The sequence below is a fragment of the Megalops cyprinoides genome, chromosome 15 (assembly GCF_013368585.1).
Source record: "Megalops cyprinoides isolate fMegCyp1 chromosome 15, fMegCyp1.pri, whole genome shotgun sequence".
Taxonomy (NCBI): domain Eukaryota; kingdom Metazoa; phylum Chordata; class Actinopteri; order Elopiformes; family Megalopidae; genus Megalops; species Megalops cyprinoides.
The window spans coordinates 24843663-24863203 of record NC_050597.1 but is presented as its reverse complement, the minus strand read 5'-3'; the positions used below and the strand labels follow the sequence as shown (position 1 = coordinate 24863203).

General features: G+C 45.6%; 1 long non-coding RNA gene across 1 annotated transcript in view; it reads right to left on the bottom strand.

The window, feature by feature from the left end:
* LOC118789664 overlaps window positions 1-19541 on the bottom strand; it is a 32655-nt gene that overhangs the window by 2953 nt on the left and 10161 nt on the right. Inside the window, exon 2 of the long non-coding RNA XR_005005469.1 lies at window positions 10514-10653. This is a non-coding gene — a long non-coding RNA (uncharacterized LOC118789664). The remainder of the gene's footprint in view (window positions 1-10513; window positions 10654-19541) is intronic.

Here is a 19541-nt window from a genome sequence, read left to right as displayed (position 1 = left end):
AAGGGACAGCAGTGTTAAGACAGCGTGTCAACGATCACGCCACAAAAGAGGACAGACCCCTGGGAACACCCCACCCCACTCTCCAGGATGAGACGCCCCAGCATGCTTTGAGTGGGTGGCCACCTCCCCTCAGAGTGAAATCAACAATGAGCTTGCTGGACAGGTAGCCTGCGCTGCTATACCTGTAACCCATTCTCCTCTGAGAGTGGTACAGGATTGCCAGCCTCCCCCCCACCAACACTGTTACAAATATACTATTCCTGAACACACCTGCCCCTTCATTAGTTTATTCACATTCCAGTCATTCATGTCTACTATCACTGATAGTGGGAAAAATGAAGCCAGTAAAAGCCAAACAGCTAAGCAAGTTAAGCAGAAGCAAACAACACTGTCACACAATTCAATACTGTACACATATATAAATTATCAGTATCAATTAAACAACACACGTCTGGAAAATGTTCCCCCAAACTCATTGGGGAACAATGTTATCAGATGTGAAAGAAACTCTTTCTAATGTCTCAAAAGTTCTGCATTAACTATATATTAACAGAAACAGCACTGCAGCTCAGAAGGTAAAAAAGTCTGGGCTGGAAAATGTCTTTATCACTTCCAAACATTCTGTGAAAGCAGACACACACCCCCCTGTCCGCTGCTTTTTAGGTGCGGAATGTAAGGATGGGAGGTAATAACTGGCTTTGGAAACTATGGCATGGATGTGTAACGCTATCTCCCTTACAGAGAAGCACTGAGGCATGGGCGGCTTCCGGAGAAGGCATTCCGAGCCCCTACTCCTTAACACTGTGGAACCCACGGGCCCCAAAACGGTGGATTCCGCAGTCAGAGAGCCCCTTTACTTAGGGGAAATCCTCTTCTTGGGTTTCTCACATCTACAAAATGCCCCAAATCAAAGGGCACCCTTGTGCCGAGGAGTTACAGCTGGCTAATCACACTTATCTTTTTCTAACATGTATATCACCATCTGGGGCATCTGTGAAAATTCTTCTGTGAAGGATAAACATCTCACACAATGCCCTTTCGCTCCCAACATCACACCCACACCAGGCATAACTCCACCTGGGCACAGGCTTATTGCACTTTCCTCTTTTTGCATGCGTAACTAACCAAAGCAGGGCTTAAGGTGAATTTCACAGAAAAAACAAGGTAACACCACCTCTCCTGTGAACGTATCTGTAACACTATAACTATGCTCAGCTATGGGAAAGCTGCACCTGCTCGATGGTACACATAAGCCAGTAAACATGAAGCATCGGTGGCTAGCGGTCTCAATGATTCAAGAGAATATTAACATGGAGCGGTGGGGGGAGTCATGTTTAAGATTGTTAGGACACTCGTGACAGCAAAAGGTAGTGAGGATACAGGAGCACAAAGCATGTACAGCAATGTAATGAATATGATCAGTATTTACTTTTCCTTCTACAGGGTATCTGCTGCACAGCTACAAGACTGGCCCATACCCGTTGACCCAACAAGAGTTGACATATTCCACTGCACCAGTGGTGGCAAGAAGCACCTATGTTCAAGAAAGCCAAGTTCTATGCTCTGCTCAAGTTTAGCTAAGCATAATTTAACCACCATAGCCTGATCAAACAAAGGGCAGTTAAAAATGGCCTTCCACTCTGATTTACTCCTTTATTTTCTCACTGTAAAAACCTTTAAAAGATGCACTAGCAATCTAGGGCTTCCAAAGTATCTCAATTTTCCCCAGTGTCTCTCTTTGTTGGAGCTGCCGAAAGTCTATACACTTCAACCTGGTAAGTACCGCTCACTCTGCGATTAGTACTGGGATTTGCCTTTTTAACGCTAACGTCCGGCCAACTGCCTGCGCATGTGGTTTTAGCCGTCTATAAAAAAGGGATAAACACGCAAACCGCAGCTCTGGAACGACAGCTGGTGTGATGTGACGCTTCCAGGAAAGACAGCACTGTTATTTACCCCCCGGACTGCCCTACTCCAACACCAGAGTGCGGCGAGGGTGGGGGGGGGGGACGACGACGGACGGACGGACGACCATCTGTGGCGTTCAAAACGCATTCTGCGGTGTGTCCAGGTCACGTCGTGTGGACCTTCCATCGCTCTGCGAGGCCAGACACCAGCAAGCAGCTTGGAGCCCTCCAGCTTCCTTCTCTGAATGAGTGGACCCCTTCTGCAAACACGCAGAGCCACCGTCTTGACCTGCTGCCTTCCAAATTTCTGAAGCACGGAAATGGATGGCACTGACTCTGCTCTCTTTGCGTCCCTCTCTGCTATGATAAGTGGCAGCGCACTAACCGGCTGTGAGCCTTACTTCCCCACTTAAGCTTTGCTTTTGACTGATGGGGAGAACGGACAGCGGCACAGAGCCGGATCTGTCTGGTAAGGCAACCGCGCTCGCTCACACACACACACACACACACACACACACACACACACACACACACTCTGCTGCACCACAGCCCCTCCGTTTCTTGGCCCGGCTCCCTGGCTTGTAAAGTGAAGAGAGTGTGGTATGTGTCTCTCTCTCTCTCTCGCTCGCTCGCTCGCTCTGCCTGGCTCTCCAGCCCCTCCTGGGGCCCCTCCTTGCAGGCAGCCCCTCTCTCTGTGTCGGCGCCCGGCCCGCCATGCCTTTCAAGGCCTGGTAGACTGCGGAGCAGACTTTCTGGCTCCACTGCCATTGTTTGCTTGGCTGCTTTGCGCCTCATCCCAGGCTGGATTAGCATAAGAATACTGAGCCGCTCTGAGTGCCCCCCCACCCCAACTCCCAAACACCCCCCCCCCCCCCCCCCACTTTCCCTCCTCCTTCAACCCCTCCATCTCTCTAATCGCTACTTCGTCACTCCTCTGGCCGGGCCCTGCAAGTCAAGATGGACAGAAAGAAGCGGCATGTTTAACCACCTGTGTGACTAGAGCAATCGCCATGTGGTACTGGGCTCAAAGGATGCCTTCTTCTACCCGACAATGCAAAGCTCTAACCTGCAGTTCCACACACCAAGCTGAAGCAAAGAGATATCATGAACATGTTTAGACTGTAAACCTCTGGCTTGGCAAATCTTCAAAACGATTATTGTGCAATGCCAGAAGAATTTGTTTCAAAAGATGTCAACTGGAAATTAGTATTTGTAGACTTATTACGTGCATTCTTCCTTGGCCCATGTGTAGGCTATTCTTTGCCATACACAAATTGCCAGAGACAGTGTGCACGCATGCACAAGCGTGTGTACACACACATATAGACACAGTGATTCTGTCACAAAGCATGCTGAACTTTCCCCTCACACCGCGCATCACGCGGCCGATTTGTAGGGCTGTCTGTATATGCACACGCTGAACCCACTGTAGCGGAGCACGCGACTGCAGGCCTGAAGAGCCGTGTAATCTTGTGGTCTGCGCTTTGGCGTGAGGAAGATGGAGGAGTTACACTGATCTGAGACCTGCGTTCATAGCCCTGAATCAGCCTTTCTGCATCTATGCTCTCATACCCACCTGTGATTGAGAAGCCTGGAGACACCGGACATGCACGGTAAATGTATCCTGTTCCGTTTTATAAGAGGGTGGAAGCCCAATGGCAAGCCATGTGCACTGCTTCTAGTGTAAACTAAAGCTCTTTAATGAGGGGAACAGTGAACCTCGCACACACTCACACATAGCCACACAAACACACAAAAACACATATACATACAGGCAAACACGCTTAAGTTTTTGGATGACAGTACCAAATGATGACCTAGCACCAAACATGGTTCAGCAGTGTGCTGGCTTCTGAACTACATGGACAACCAGAAAGACTTCCTGCACATTTAAAATTCTGTGATCTGGTTTAGGTAAAACGTGCATTTATATTACAGTTTAAGACCACAAGATTTTTAAAAAAAGACATGTATGATGTGTCATTTCTCAAAAGGCCCATATTCCAGGCAGTGTAGCCATACCAAAGCAACGGGGGCCACCCAAGATCTGTGGTTACAGTGCGCAGGCACTGTTAATTACTGCAACTGTGGCTAATGCAGTCTCTAATAAACTATCATTCCACATACACCTCTCTAACAACACTCACCTCCCCAATGTCAACAATAATTACGAACTGCGAGTCGGGTGTTCCTGCCTGATGTGCGAAAACAAAAAGTGGGCCTCTGCAGAGTGCTGGAAAAATCTGGGGGGGGGGGGGGGGTTGTTGGAGCAGCAGTACAGTTGTGATGAGGTAGGTCACACTGTTGAATACAACTAAACAGGCTGAGGGAGAGATCTGGGTAAAAAAAGTTCAGAGAAAGAGTCAGAAGAAAAAAGAATGACACTGAAACCGCCACAATGTTTGCAACAATCTTCCCAACTCTCCCTTCAGAGTGAAACAGAGTAGCCTGAAAATGTTGTCTGCCTTTTTTTTTCCAGCCTGATCCTGTCTCCTGCTGGATAAGGAGCAGTGTGAGCTGGAATCAAGTGTTTGCATGTCTATCAGATCCCACACGCGTTACAACCGTTTGCACAAACAGGTAATGCCAACAGCAAGACCGACCTCCCACCATCCCCGACACACACACACACACACACACACACACACACACACACACACACACACACACACACACACACACACAGTATCACTCTCACACCTCAAAACCCTTCCCAGGCACACAAACCTACTCCTGTGGGGCAAAATGATTAAAAAAAAAAAGAGCACAAAATGCCTTTTCCAGGAATCTCTCCCAAATATCAGGTCTCACTTTCCCTCCCCCCTGCCTCTCCGCCTCAGAGACCACATCTTGATTTTACACTGCGGTTCCAGCGATCATTACACATTTCCCATTCCCATTGGTGGGGGTGGGGAGAGGGAGGGAGCAGGGTTGTGCCTTTTTACGCCACCTTACATAATCTCCAAGCGCCGACCCGGTCCAGCGCCGCAGTTTACTGGAATCGTGGTCCAAATCTCGGGGGATGTCTTTTAGGGGTCTATCCTGGCAAAGAAGCTGGTAATCACTGATGCTCAACACAATATGGAATTACTCTGACTGTAAAAAAATATATATATAAATAAATAAATAACAGGATTTTGAGGGATGTAGGCCCAACAGCTGCCTGGCTAGATCAAGGACTGCCATCTGATAAAAGTGAAATGTGTTCAAAAGAAGTGCTGAGGCCCGCATGGCAGAGCTGTTTTGTACATACATAAAGCTAGGCTTGTGTTAAAATGCTAAATAACTTACACAGGCTATATTCTGGATCCATACTGCATGGTTAAAAATCACTGAATGCCACTTTTCCCATTCTAATACCTGATTCCCAGGTCTACTGCTTTGCTGACTTTACTATACTGCAGGTATTTCTTATGAAACCACAGAAAGTCATTTAAATGCTTTCTAAAAACACATTTAGGATAAACTGAAATGGACATTAAAAATAGATGCTGTCAAGAAAATAAGGAACTGTACACTTTCCGAAAGACTGACCATCACTGAGGGTGTGAATCCGATTAGGTGGAAAAGCATTACTGGAGTTGTATTTCCGAGCTAGCAGGTTGTTATTTTGGTGGTATTACTTTTAAATACATTTCCCACAGTGCATCTAACATTCCTCATGGGGCACAAAGTCGGCCAACACCTTGTAGTTCACCCGGAACAGACAGCTGTGTGTATCACAAACAATAAAGTGGGCACGCACAAGAGCAAATTCCTCACAGTGTCAGCTTTAAATTAATGAGGTGTGACAATGTGAATGTGTCACAGGTATGTCGTCTGTATCCTCATTCCTCGCCAAATGCCAAAACGATTGCTTTCAAAGCCTCTTCTCCGCGTTCTGTTTGTCCTGAGAGGCGAACGTGACACACTCCGCATTTACAGAGAAATATAACAAAGCGATGAAAATGATCTCACAGCCAAAGAATGTGTTTTTTTTTTAAGCACGCTTATCTTCCTGAGGTGCATATGTGTGAAACAAGCTTGGTAATGTAATATTGAGCAGACTTTTTTCCAGTTGAGATGGCGTTCAAAATAACTGAAATGGACATTACAAAAAGACCTTAGACACAAAAAATAAATACGGAATATTAAAGGCCTCTAAATGTAAGACCCCCTGCCTTTAGTAATAATGTAGTTTCTGCTGAACGTGCTTGCGAAATAGTCAAAATAGTGTGCGTTATTCAATGAATGTATTTGCGCAAATAACAAACTAAAATATACGTAACAGTATGTGAGCACGCATGGTCTAGCCCAGATTTAATCAAGACAGAAACTACGTGCATCGAATTGCCCAATCTGGCTTTTTGACTTATCAAAACCATCACCAACGTTTTTTTTTCCTCTTCTTTCTTTTTAAATTGACACGGTTGGTGCTAACTCTCACACGGTGTTTTCCAAGGAGTGTCTGGAAGGCTGCATGCGAGGAGTTTGTTTTCCACTACCTCCCCATGCAGTCTAGGGCACAGGAGGTGGGCGGGATTTACAGCTGTCAGTCTGGACCCTTATCTCTCCGCCTCCACCCAAAACTTAGCCACGCCCAAACCACCAGCATTGCACCCGAGAGCCTTTAACACCACCCATCCTTAATGGCCCCGCCTTCTGCCTCGAAAAGCAAATATGAGGACAGGGCAAGAACTACAAGCCTCCAAGAGTGATGGTGGCCATCCCTATGTCATTACTCCCCCAGCTGTGGGTTGAATGCAAGGACCGGCACGCAGCCTATGAGGTTTCGGCCTGCAATGTCTGTCAGTCAAACCTGGATCTCACTGAGTTACCGCAGCAAGTAGCAGGGCTGCCCATTCTTATGCCTGATTTTTACAGGGTGATCAGCGTAAAAAATGATCAGTAATCTACCTTTGATTACTTGTTTGCCATGTACTGTATCTTCCTAGGGATTTGTCTTTTTTTATTCTGGAGCCAAAAAGACAGTGAGAGTGAGGCTCAATGGAAACTGCAGCCCAGTGCAAACAAGGCTGACTTATAATGGCTTGGTACATTCAACGACAGGTTTTATGCTCTTTGCCTTCTCATTCAAACACCCTAAAATCCCACCTTTGGGTCAGCGGACGGTTCACCCAGAGTTACTGTTGCACATTTGGTTACAGGACGCTAACCCTGACGGTCCATCCACTACATATGTGAACCTAAACAAAGTACTTCCAGCCCTGCGTATCTGCAAATCTTTCAACAGAAAGAAAACCAAAACACAGACCATAAAGACAACTCTGGATTTTTGAGTGTGGAAGTGTCCGGTTTCCAAACCACCGGAATGGGGGCTCGCTGTGTGGGGATGCGCTCCTGGACCCGCTCCCCGCCGGCGGGTTTGCCGTGTGGTCGCTGGAGCCGCTCTTTTGGCGATCGCCGGGAGAAAAGAATCCACACCTCGTGCACTCCGTCCGCCACGCCGCGGCACCGCGCCGGCCGCAAAGAGCGCGCCAGCCCATCATCGCACGCCTCCGGGCCTGTGAGCGGAGGACTCCCGTTCCTGGTGCGGATCCGAGACCCTCGGTCCCACGGCGATTACGTTCCTCACGGCGGTTTGGTTTGCTTTAGAGCAGCTATGCATACAATACTGACGATGATGTAACTGCGGGTCATTTGGGCCCGAACACAATGTGTTTGTGCGCATGCAGTAAGAAAGCAAAACGCAGGGAAATTAGCCATGTGAAAGGGCACCAGCGCATGGTCCCGTGAAGCTATGCTTCTGCCTTCGTTTCAGTCGTCTGCCCCATGTGCTGGCTGCGTATCATTTCCAGAGGGAAAGACTGACGCAATCGTTTTCCACTGAGTTTCATTTCTAAAGCAGTTCATTAGTCAAAGCACCCAGGTAATGGCAGAGAGCAGTGCAGGAGGTACCCACGCTGCATCACAACTGTGCCCTCTTCCTGAGATCTTCTGCTTCAGGCAAACTGCATGCAAACAGCTGTTCAAGAACTAGCAACTGAACTAGCAGCAAGTGGACCACAAAGATGAAACCTTATTTGTGAATGAACAGTTCAATTACATAGGCCTGGTCTACAAAGTGAACCTAAACTTGACAAAATGAAGTTCTTTTTAAAGTGCACTGGATGCAGATCATTTGGAAGTGACCTCGGTGTGAAAGTACCCTACATCTGGAATCGGCCCCTACTCTTGAAAATTACATGTCACATTGAAAGCCAGACAAACTGGAATAATTAACAAAATGCCAGTAGTTCATGATGTTTCCTGAACTCTAATTAAAACCAACAGAACTACTCTAAAAATTAGTTTCAAACAGAATTATAGAAATATCTGCCTCATCCTTCTCTTTTCCAAATACCAAAGATGTTATCATACAAAATTATATGCAAATAATATAAAAAGAAACTGACGGTTACTGCATGCATAGAAACCCAGTGCTCGTGAAAGCTAATAATAGCACCTGATTACCCACTTTTAATTTAATCCAACTGATGAAAATAAATTACCATAAGGAAGTTCTATTTAAGGGGACTTCACAGAGTTAAAGAAATACAAATGCATGTCTCTCTATTTAGAATTTGGCAGTAAAATATTTACAATTAAAATAATTAATCCTCAGAAGATTAGAGGCCCTTCTGGAGGGACAAAAATAGCTGTTTTCGTCAGTACGCCCATCAGAATTCATGTGGTCCAGACACAACATTTCTTCTGAGGCTGTTAGCAATCTGTCAAGCTACTTAACACTTTTAACTTGCAGTTTTTTTTTTCTTTAAGACTCAGTGATTAGAACAGTTAAGGAGGCAATAAAAAGTACAACTTCTGAAAGGTTTTTTTTCTCCTGTTTTCCCCCCACAACACCCTCAAAGCCAGCAGGATATCTGGGTTCTTCAATGGAGCGAAACTTCACCTTTCCACAAGACCCCCCCTCCGCCCCCAAAGGGAAGCCTCGTCACAAATTTGTCTGTGTGTCACTTTCTGCTGTGGAACATGTGCTTCCTGGGGTCACGGCGCCCGGCGTATGGAGCGACGGTCCTCCATTACAGCCTAAATGCTGCTGTAAGCACTCCACAGGGCCTGTCAGTGACGTAAATGTGGACCGAGCCAAGAGCTGGGTACTGGAGCAAGGCCTGCTCATGTGGTGTACAACGCACCAATCAGGCGGCGACGGTGACGAGGGACGCTGGTGGTGGCGTCAATCTCGTGTGTGTGTGTGTGTGTGTACATGTGTGTGTGTGTGTGTGTGTGAGAGAGAGAGAGAGAGAGAGAGAGCCGTGGTAAGTTACAAGGGACTGGACGGGCAACGCTGGAAAATTTCGGAGCTACCCACAGGCTAAGTCTTGTTTAAAGTCTGGCACGTCAAATAGTTTCGTTCGGCTTAACATCCTCTGCAAACATATGGCTGCAATTTGCTAAAATAGGCTCCCCTGTTCTGTTTGAAGATTCGTCTGCGAGCGCACTCGAATGTTAACCCCTCCTGCTGCCACTTAATTTTTCTTTCCCCCCTTTTTTTTTTTACAAAACAAAAACAAACGAAAGTAATTAATCGGTTAATTAGTGAAAGATCAGGGTCAGATCTGCGGTGCCCTTTTTAACAAGTGTGCCCCGCCAAGCAGTGCCGCAACACTCCGCCGTGAGATAAAGAGTCTGCCGTTTAGCCAGCATGCCCTTTTTCACAGGGGAAACACAGTCCCGGCCAATAGCCACACAGATGTAAACCTCAGAGAGAAGCAGATGTAAACAACCATTTACAGATCCAGATTCTCCAAGTTATTAATCACACCAGAAGACAGCTGAAAGAGGCCAATCAGCCGGTGCAATTATCAGACAGGAAACCCGCTGATTGCACAGGTCTGTCTACAGCACTGGGTGAAGGGTTAATCTCTGCTGAAAGCAAAGGTAATCAGTTTTTAGTAATCATGAGTCCCCGTCCCAAAGAAAAAAAAAAAAAAAAACTGATCCAATCACATCAGGTCCAGCTGTGTGTAGTTCAAGGGCTGGCACCAGTTGTACCACACTAATCATCACCAGCAAACCACCACCGAGATACAAACTTCTACTTTTCTGCAGGAGAAAAAAAAAACATTTCAACTAAAACATTACAAAAAGGCGTGTCAAAAAATGTAGCCCATGAGTAACAGCGTCTCAGAACAAGGGGAAAACAGTTCTTTTCTGAACTAAGTGGACCTGACATTCTCCAACAGCAGCGAACATTTCGACATACCTTATACTGTTAGTATGTAAAGGTGAGCTCATATGCATACCCCGCACGTGAAAAGCCACGAGTGTTTCCTCGTCATAGCCATTGTACTCAACATGTGGTGTGCATTCACAATCCACCGCGTACTAGTGCTACGTGCAGATGTGTTTAGTCATTGTGTGAACGAAGAGACACGGCATGTCGTGAATCTGCTGGCGTGTTTGTGTGCGGCTGTCAGGACGGGATCTAAAGGGCCGCCGGAGAACAGGAGAGGTGGAACTGAGACACGTGGTCAGGTGTTTCTCTTCCATCATCAGTCACCTGACGCATGAGGAGGAGGTGCACTCCTCTCTGATTGGACAGCCTCAGAGAGCATGGCTGTAACAAAATGACAAGAAAAAAAAAATGCGTCAGGCTGGCTTACCTCACTGTGGAATCCGCGCCAAAGGGGCATGTCGAGGAAGCTGGCACATGCCGCTGCTACAGTTGAGTGTCATTTGTATCCAGCCTGATGTAAGTCCAGCTGTGGCTTGCAGCAGAGACCCAGCATGGCAATATGGAAACCTGTGGAAAAGGGGCGACGAGGAAGAGGGTCAGGCTATGACACAGTCGCCAGGACCTAGCACGAGTTTTCACCGCAAAGATGAAATAAGAAGTATAGCAGGTATTGGATGTGCTGCAGTATTACTGCAACTATAGTTAGTAACCAACATACTGTAGACATCTTCATGGGGCTTTGAGGAAGTTTATACTTCTGAGGTGTCACTTGGCCTGTGTGTTCACATAGATATATAATGGCAAAACAAAAAAAACTTAAATGCTTCAATCTCTGGAAGAAAAACTCTTAATGTCCATTAAATCTTCTGTCGGACTGAAACTCCACTATGGAGAAATATACAGACAGCTTTTTAAGTTTAGAACTCGTCAGACTTCTCTTACTGATGCTACCGCCAGCAAGTGACAAGTCTAAATAAAGACACTGCTCAAACATTTAAGGCATGAGAATATTTACTTTTGAGGCTGTGTGTGCCTTTCTGAGCAATCAATGCTCAAGTGGTTGCTGAGTGCTGTGTTAGGAGATAAGACAACTGCTACAATATCCACTATTATAACAGGGATACTGGGGGTCGCAGACCAAGGATTTGTGTGGTACTACAGTTGGAATGTGCAAAAGCATTGGACTGACAGTTAAGAAAATAGCAGGTTTTACACAGGTTTAAGGGTCATTACCATCTAAGTAGCTCTTTTTAAAGTCAACGTACACTCCAACAACTTTTACCTGTAACACTTTTCTTTAAAATATGAAAAAATAATTGTATTCGTCCGCAAAACGATCTTTGAAAAATTAAACATGAATTGTACTCAAAATTCAAAAGAACAGAAAAATTATGATCTAACTCTCCACAAAAAAAACACTGCCATCAAAACCATGATCTTACATAAACATAAACTAGCTATCTAGACAGCACCATGTTGCTGTCTTTCCCAAATGCAACTTACAGGCTACTGAATAAGGAACATGACAGTCAATACACAGTATGATGGCAAAACCTACTCAGCTTGCAATTTCACACTGTTGCCTGTTGTCCACATTAGCAGCAGAAGTGACCTAGTCAAAGCATTCAGTCTCAATATCACTGTTTTCCCCTCTCATCTAACTCGACTACTGATCAAGTTCAAGCATTTTATTTACTTTACTTCATGCATGTTTAATTATGACACTTTCTGTGCTCTGTGCTCTGGGATTTAGGACTACTTGGCATCTTCATCCCACACTGATTAGCAGGAACTTTAAAATGCCAGTTACATGGTGGCTCGTGACCACATATCAAACCTGAATTTCAAAAAATGGCTATTAGTTATTTTTTCAATTCTAATACAATGAGTCACCTGAACTACTGACATCCTTAATACAGCTACCATGACCTGGCTAGTTTTACTGTCTCACAGGTGATTGACACCTGCCACAGCTTGGTGCTTTCGTATCCTGACAATTGACGTTGTAGCGGGAACCATGCCGCATTCCAAGGTTGAGCCACCCATTCGCCACGGTCCATTCGATGAGAGGAAGGGGCTTGGGGGGGATTATCAAAACCCCCCACCCTCCCCGAGCAAACCAAAGCTGCAGAACAACGGAGGCTGAGAAAAGGCCTGGCAACCCGAAGTGGGGCCGAGGTGTCGGGTGGCGGGTCTGGAGTCGCAGTGGAGCAGACAGTCTGTCACCGGGCCAAAAGCTAAATCTCCTTCAGAGGGGCTGGGGGTCAGGACCATGTGACCTCCAATGGGGGAAAGGATTACGGACCTCCCCCCATCACCCCTCCCCTCACTTTTAACGTCTTTAGCTTTCCCTTGCTCCCGCTTTGTGTTTCTCTAATGCAGCTAGGGGTTTGTAAAGAAAAGCGGGTATTGTCTTAGCATCAGGAGAGATCAGCGCCACACGTCCCCTGCCTTTAAAAGCACTGCAGACACGTCTATATTGTAAATCAGTGGAGAAACAGCTAAACGATGTTTCCAGTAGGCAAAGGACAAACAAGGGGACACAACATGCAGAGCACTGGGCCTAAATAACCTTGCACCTCAGTCATTTCTGCAACAGCTTGTTCACAGCTATTCTGTCTCAACTCACAGCGCATGAGGGACAATGGAAATTTGGAACAACATTAACTTTCTACAATCTGCGATCACATTGAGCAACCAGGGTTCATAAATAAGAATTGATTCAGCATCCCTAGACACTCTTAGGAGGCACTCCTTATACACCAAAACATTTTCTATTCAAACAAAATCTATACCACAGTAGAACATGTACTGCCTTCTGTTTGTTTTAGATGATGTGCCAGGTAAGCACAATCATCCTCATACAGACAACTAGTATTACAAGTCAAAGCAGGATTACACTGTTCTGTGAAAGATCATGGGCCAATTCAATCTAGGGATGCACCGATCCGGTACTGATATCGGGAATCGGTCCGATACTGACTCAAATAGCTGGATAGGGTATCGGTGACAATGGGGCCGATCTACGGGGCCGATGTATTCAATACAATTCTATGTTATTCTATGTTTACGTTTTCGTGCACCAGGGTTTCCGCTAGGATTTTTTCTTGCCAGTCTGGTGTCCGGAAAGAATTTATTTTACTGGACAGATTTGAAACTTACCAGTCACGTTTCAATGACAGTCTATGTTACAAATGCAAATATAATGTACACCTAGGTTGACAAAAGAATGACAAAAAGCTCAAATCAGTTTGACTATTTAATGAACAGTAATGATTAAGAAAAACGAACAGTAATGACTGAGCAAAACCTCAACATTAGCCGCTAGAATGCAGGCTATTACGAAACATCTGCAACCTGTAACATCTGTAGCTTGTTTAAAAAAGGCTAGGCCTACATGGCATCAAATGTAGCCTATAGGCTACCAGGTAACGTTTTACTTTCTCCTCTGCTGCCGACCTGAAATAAAACGTTTCCAATGTGTCTTTGCAGCTTGCAATGCGCATAAGCCGTGTCACTCTCTCCTCCTCCAGACTGTAGATACAGAAACGTAGATACCTCATTGGCTGCTGCTGTATGTCGCTGCTATGCATCTGCGCGTCCGCCATATTGGAGCAAACAGATACAATGTGTATTGAGAGATGCAGGCTTTTCTACAAAATCGACTGCAACTCGCTTAATTGTTTTTCATGAAATTTGGTCAGATATAAATGTGAGAAAATGAACATGATACTGGTTACTTATTGGAATTAAATTCAGTTACCGGGAGCGGATCTAATCAGCTCTATGTCAAAACATTAACCTTCTGAATAGCCACAACTTCCTGTAGGACATGCAGTCTCCGATCTATGAAAAGGCAAAATCAAGTGTAAATTATTTAGAATTTCAGCTTTTGTGGGTTTCTCCAAAAATTTTGATTCCTGTTTATTTTGAATGTTTTGTTTTTACCAAGTTACTTGTTTACTTGGTTACTTGCTCACTGCACTGGGGTTGAGGGGCATTAATGTGTCCCCAGCTTTTGATTTTCTGTCTGATCGCAAAGGACACCCCCTTCCCGAGTGATCAGGGGTGGACGGTGGATGCAAGAAAACCAAACCTCCAACGTTCAAGTTGTGTCGGCGCTGTAATTGACACACTGAGAAACGGCGCCTGTATAGGACGCATTTCAGTCAGGAGGAGATGGAAACATTTGTTTTAATGCAGTCTGCGGGAAAGACGTAGAGGAGAAGCTATGCCGGGGCTGCTGGGGCTGGCAGCAAAACTGACACTGCGCCGTTTCACAGAGCCAACATGATACAGTCCAGGTTGACAACAACCTTCAACTGTCAGGAGAGGGAAGGCATGCCAGCAATAAGGCTAATATTCTACTGCCTTTCTTAACGGTGTTATTGCGAGCCTAAACACGTCAATTTTCACGGTACGTCATGCCATACGCTGTGCTACTTGCTACTTCATAACGATAACAAAGCGCAGAGTACTTTAAACAGCGAATTATACTAAATAGCGTAACGGACTTTTGTTAACAAGTAACTGAAACACTTCACAAAACATGTAACGAATAATTACTCACACCACAAACGTGACCCCTTTTGAAGAAAGCGGGTTCCCACACAGCAAAGGAACGGGAAGCTATGTTAAGCTATGTTAGAAACGCAAGTTCGTTCTATCGCAGCTTTCCATTTAGGCAACATTATGATCAGACGCGTTTCTGTGTGGCCTCATCTGTGTTTCATCCTGCGCTGTTCATGCGTACTGAGATGACGCTATGCCAATAAAACCATACCCAGCCAAAGCATCGTTTCGCAATTAACCATGCCTCCTATAAACTACGAACAAGACAAATTCACGTAGGGAACACGGGGCATGAACAAAGGTGACTGCACTGGTCGTTTCGGTGTTCTGGAAAGTTCTCCTTTGTGCTGGGACCCACGAAAGCCTCCCTGGCAGGGACACGGCACAAAGGCATGACGTCAGGAGGGACGACCGGGCACTCACCTTGGGTGTCCGTCCGATCCCACAGTGTAGGAAATACTGACTGGAAAACAACAGAGGCATTAACTAGGCCTACATCCTGTCCAGCCTTTTGCTTTTGGTCTGTCACTGACACTGACATGTTCTCGGACACAAAACGAGAACTTGGGTGTCATGGGAACCCGCGACATTGTCCCCGCGGCTGTCGATAGGGCCGTGTGACCAGTGACCGGGGCTGTCGGGGGGGTTGGGGAAGCAGATTGCCCCTGCCGGCTCCACCCCCCTATGGGAAAACGCGGGGTAAATTATGCACCAGCTGTGGCTGAGAGCTAAGTGGAACAGCATGGCCTGGAGTTGAACCAGCAACCTCTGGGCCAAAGGATTCGTTCTGCGCTGACACAGTGGCCACCCTTTTGTCGGGGGTTCTGAAGAGGAGCTCGAGAGGAAAATAGCCCTTATTTTCAGATGCGCCAGAGATTTTTTTTTTTTTTTTCAGCTCCATGAAGAGCAAGAGCATCTAATCGAGAGAGAGTAAAAAAAAAAAACAAACTGCGGTCGTGCTTTGTGAGGACCGGTTAGCGTAATCCATCAAACTGAATCCCAGGGAATGCTTTTATGAGTAAGAGCAACGGTCAGGACGTGTTTTTTTTTTTTTTTAAGTTACTCTCTCGGGTACTGCTTTAGGAATGCCACATTTTCCCTGCGTTCATTACAATCATCGCTGAGCCTCGGGCAGCACCACAAACACACACACACACACACACACACACACACACACACACACACACACACACACACAAACTGCCTGGGTTCTTGTAATTATTCCAATTTACTGTAGATCACAGTCATGCTGCACTGATAATGGGAAGCAAAGATATGCTCCTCACTGCTATAAATAACAGTAATAACAAGCCCGGTGTTCTTAACATTTGCAAGGAAGACAGAAGTAGTGAACACTGCACCAACTACTGACAGAGTACTGGCAAGAGGCTAAACGCAAAACTGGTCGCAAATCCGGGCTGTACTACTCTTGCGCAGGAACGGCCACTAAAAGAGCAGTATCGTTTCAACGCAACCAAAAGCGCACAGCAGATACGCGTGACAGGAAGCTAATTCGAGAGCGAGAGAAAAAGAAGTGGTACACAGAAACGGTGAGGGGAGATAAGCGCAGCTATCCGCTTACAGCGACAGCGCCCTGCCTCTGGTCTCCCGGAGCATCTCTCTCCGGACGGCCCTGCGTCAGGAAGGCCAAGGTCACTCGGGGGTGCAGCCGATAATTGGCGCTTTAACCGCACTGTCTATTTTTACAGCGCTCAGTGTATACAGGAATATTTTGAGGTTGGGTTGCTGTCACTATGCAGGGCAGAGCTCCAAGGAGAGAGAGCGTTCATTTTGAGTTACTGCAGCAGAGCAGGGCAGAGCAGGAAGGGAGGGAGAGAGGGAGGGAGAGAGGGAAAGAGGGAGGAGGAGTGGCAGACGAGACACAGAGTGGCGCAAAGACGCTGCCCTGCAAGAGCTCCTCCCCAGCGTCCACCATTACTCATGTTTGTTTATGTCCGTAATAAACACTAAATTCATATCAATACTAAAAAGATTTAAAGACCGAAGACTTCATGGCAATACAAGGAAGGCAAAGCAAATAATAATTTTTAAAAAAATCAAAGTCAATCAATCTTTTTCAAAGTCAATCCTAGACAGACATAGTGGCACTTGATCATAAAGTCAAAGCAATAGTGATTTAATAGTGTAAATTATCAGGACATACACTTTATGAGTCTATTAAGTAACACATTGCTACCCGTTATCTAAACACTGAAACACACACTGTAAAGACATGACTACAGTTTTAGTTTGAAATTTAGAAATCATTAACAAGTGTGCCTTCTGCATGTTACTCGTTTTTTAAAAGTTTAATACAACTTAGTCACTTCCTGTCAAAAGTATATCACAAACCAGCCAAAGTGCATAACTTAGATTACTATCCCTTGACTATTCATCTGTTTAATGACTAAAAAAAATAACGATGAGTTGTGAAACAGTGATGAAATGATTTCCAAAAACATAACCAGGCCCTAAAAATGAAATGTGCTCAAATGAAACATAAAACACACTCTGCAAACACCGCGCTGCTTCAACTGAAACTGCACAACGAGTTATCAAAACAGCAGCTCGACACTCTCAGCCACACCAGTGCGTTTATCCAAATGCGTGACGCCTCACGGCTCACTCTCACAGACTATGCAAATTTCTTATACTGCAGAATTACCTTTGTGGAGAGACGATTTTGCTGCAAGTCAGACATGGCTGTGTAACCAGTTTTCATTACGTAACACGCTTTCTTTTGAAAAGGTGAGAGAAGAATGCCGGCCATATAAACTTAAGAGGGCCCGGCCAGCAGCAAAACAACTTCTATGAAAAAACTGATTGACTGGTGAAAAAAAATCCAACGCAGGGGAAACACGAGAGAGATTGAGAGAGGGAGGGAGGGAGAGGGAGAGAGAGAGAGGGAGATGGAGGGGTCATATAGGAAGTCGAAATCATGCATCTGAAGATTCCATCTCGGCCGGTAATGCCGACGGGTTTAGTAAAGCCAACAGAATAGCACGAGGAAGAATAAAAATGTGTTTGAGGCTCGGAGGAGTCACTAATGCGATCAAAGCGAACGATCAGCCATAGCTAATTGAAATTAAAGAGCATAAAGGGGGGGGTTAGCTGGGTTCACCGAGGCGCTCTGTGTGGGAACATGCCGGGCTGGGGGGGAGGGAGGAGGACTGAAGTTCTTTGAGCTCTACTCACAAGGCCTCCAAACTCCCCACCACCCATGCCCCCCCCCCTATCCTTTCCTTCCCTTCTCCACTCTTACCACGGTCGTCTGCACCAGATATAATTTCATTCACAGGGTGCCCTTATGATTATACAGTATCTGCTGAAATAAATACATTGCCTTTATGATCAGACAAGACTTTAGAGAAACATTACATTACATTACAAACAGATGATTTGCATTACAGTATTTAACAATTGCAGGGCCAGATAAAAAGACCCTCAAATGAAGTAGAATCCAATCAATCACCAACATCCTGACTGGTAAATTTTTTTTAAACATGATTGGGGAAAAAAGGAGAGAACTTAAACAGCTAGAACTGTACACCCCAAAGCAAATTGGAAAACTGCTGCAAATCCAAACACTTTAAATGATGTCAAAGTAAATCTGGCATTAAGAAAAATAACGAGCTAACCACACGGAGGGAAAAAAAGCATGCTTGAATACAGAACTGACATTCATGCACCAATGTCAACTAAGGTTACTGGCAACTCTCATCCATATCTGAAACGAAAACACACATGAAGAATTTAAACACTCGGGGTGTGTTTACACATGCCTATAGGACTGGAACGGAATGAATTTTGAATTCTGTGGGCATATGAATATTACGACACTGTGGCTCGATGTGGATGAAGACTCAGAGGCACCTGCGAAAGGTAGTTTTCCATTCAGATTCTGTGCCCTGTGTACTCGGCATTCAGCCCTGCCCCTTTACCTCTAGGCAACAGTGCCACAAACACACCTGCTGGTGTTGTCCTGCCTGTTTGTAGATGTTCACTGGTTTAGAACGGGTGCAATGCAGCTCCACTGGCCTTTTGGCGATATGGGTTTATTCATCTATTCGTTTCTGTTTTCTTTCTGCATACAGACATGTTTTTGTTGGGATTAACAGGATGCTGGAGAAGTGCATCCTTGCATTGACTCTCACACGACTGTCTGGCCAACCACTGAAACCTGGTCATACAGCGCTTCTAATATTGTTGACTCCTATTTTGTTTGTGTTGCCTCACTTGTAAGTCGTTTTGGATAAAAGCATCTGTCAAATGAATAAATGTAAACGTAAATGATTGTGGTGTGCAAGGACATGCCTGTCACATCGACCACATTCAAAAATCAAAGGTGGGTCTGTTTTGTACTGTTCTCAACAGCGCGGGGATGAGGATCTGCACCTTGGCGATGCCTTCAAAATGCAAAAATACCCCCACAGATCTTCCTGAACCAACACAATCTCAGCACCATTTGGCCATTTTGCTTTTACCTGTAAGCGACACTTGCAAAGCAGCTAATGATTGACTCTGAAGAATCTAATGAATGCCAATGGAGTCGTTTGGAGATAGCCTTGTTAGCCTGCTATTCGCTGACACCTGAGAGGCGTTTCAGGCTGGAGGGTGGGGATGCAGTGAGGGGTTGTTAATGGGTGAGGCAGAGGGGCACAGGGATGAATGGCACTGAGATAATCAGCTCTCACCTGTGAAGGCGTTAATTGCACGGGAGCTTTAGAAATGCGTGCTGCCCTGTTATTCGTTGGTGGAAGTCCCGCTGGTGGAAGCCTCTTATTAAGATTAAGATGATTAATGTGTCCTTTAAAGGCTGCGACGTTTTTCACGCAGCTCCCAGTAACTGTAACTGGCTCTCATGCTGCTCTGACCCTGTCATC